Source organism: Chelonoidis abingdonii, chromosome 1 (genome assembly GCF_003597395.2).
Source record: "Chelonoidis abingdonii isolate Lonesome George chromosome 1, CheloAbing_2.0, whole genome shotgun sequence".
Classification (NCBI taxonomy): Eukaryota; Metazoa; Chordata; order Testudines; family Testudinidae; genus Chelonoidis; species Chelonoidis abingdonii.
In genome coordinates, this window is record NC_133769.1 from 113,541,305 (window position 1) to 113,542,668 (window position 1,364).

General features: G+C 61.2%; 1 protein-coding gene across 1 annotated transcript in view; it reads right to left on the bottom strand.

Moving 5' to 3' along the window:
- Positions 1 to 1,364, bottom strand: part of LOC116825689 (uncharacterized) — a 47,205-nt gene that overhangs the window by 26,941 nt on the left and 18,900 nt on the right. The gene's annotated exons all lie outside the window — the stretch shown is intronic.

Below are 1,364 nucleotides of genomic sequence, written 5' to 3' on the forward strand. Positions count from 1 at the left end.
CTGAAACAGCTCCTCGTGGAGGTGGCACTTAGCCCTGTGACGTCGGTACTGAACACTCAACAGCCTGCATCTCCGGACCGCTCCGGTACCGCGAAGGAGCCACAGCACCGACCCTTGCCGGCACCAACGTCTGCTCGGCACCGCTCCCTGTTCCTGTGGCCCAGGAAGCAACACAGCACTCCAGCTGCTTCGGCACACAGAAGGAGCGCACGTCGACAACGGATCGCCCAGTACCGTCATCTGCCGCGGCACCACCGAGTGCGGCACTGTTGATTCCGGTCCCGCACGGGCTGTTGAGTCCGGTGCCTGAAAGCTCCCCGGCTCGCTCACGCTGTGGTTGAGCTCGCTCTCCCGTCCACCCCAGAGACCTTCTCCACAGCGCGGGAGTTGATTGCGATGACGGAGACTGCTCTGCCTCAACCTCCAGTACCGCCGGTGCGGGTCATCCAATCTATTGGCAAGCCTGCCTTGCTGAGGCTGCCCTCCGTGGGAGCCGCCAAGAGGCATCGTTCAAGATCTTGGTCCTGCCGACTATCTTGGTCACGCCGCCGATCCTGGTCCCGATGCCACTCACAGTCCCCACACCGCTCTCCATCGCGGTACCGGTCACACTCACGGCACTGCTTGGCCTCCCATTCGCCTGCCAGGTACGGTACCGATCTGACTCCCGGCACCGTTCACGGCACCGCACATCCCGAAGGGACTTGAGATTCTGGTCGACCTCCTGGCACCACTTCGGTCGTAGGTCTCAGTCTCCCTTGCCGTACCGTTACAGCTCCCGGTACCGTCCCGGGAAAGACCAACCCGAGACGTGGCTCCTTCTCAGGGTCTATCAGCACCGCCTTGGCCATCGAGAGACACCTCTGTGTCATCACAGGCTGGTAGCATTTCCTGTCCATAGGATCGTGGCTCGGATGTCCCCAGCCAGATGTTTCCTGAGAGCCAGAGCCACGAGCAAGGACCTCATCAGTGGTATTTCTGGACACCATGGGCGTACCACCAAGCCCAAGGTGTTCCCTCAGCTGCACCACGGTCTGCCCCGTCAGAACACTGGACACCAGAGGCAGCCGTAAGCCGCCCCCCTTTCATGGGTACGGATGAGGCTTCAGTACCACCTGCAGACACCCAGGTCCCACCTGAGTCTGACACCGCTCCTCAAGAACAGGAGCCCCCACAGGACCCTCTAGTCCCTGGCCTCTCCTCTTCCTCCTCGCCAGACGAGGCTGTGGCAGGAACATCCTCCTCCGGCCCTCCCCTAATTGACCCAAGGGCTCATCAAGACCTCTTGAGATGGGTGGCGCAGAATATGAATCTGCAAGTGGAGGAGGTCCCTGAAATAGAGTACCCTGCAGTGGACATCCTAT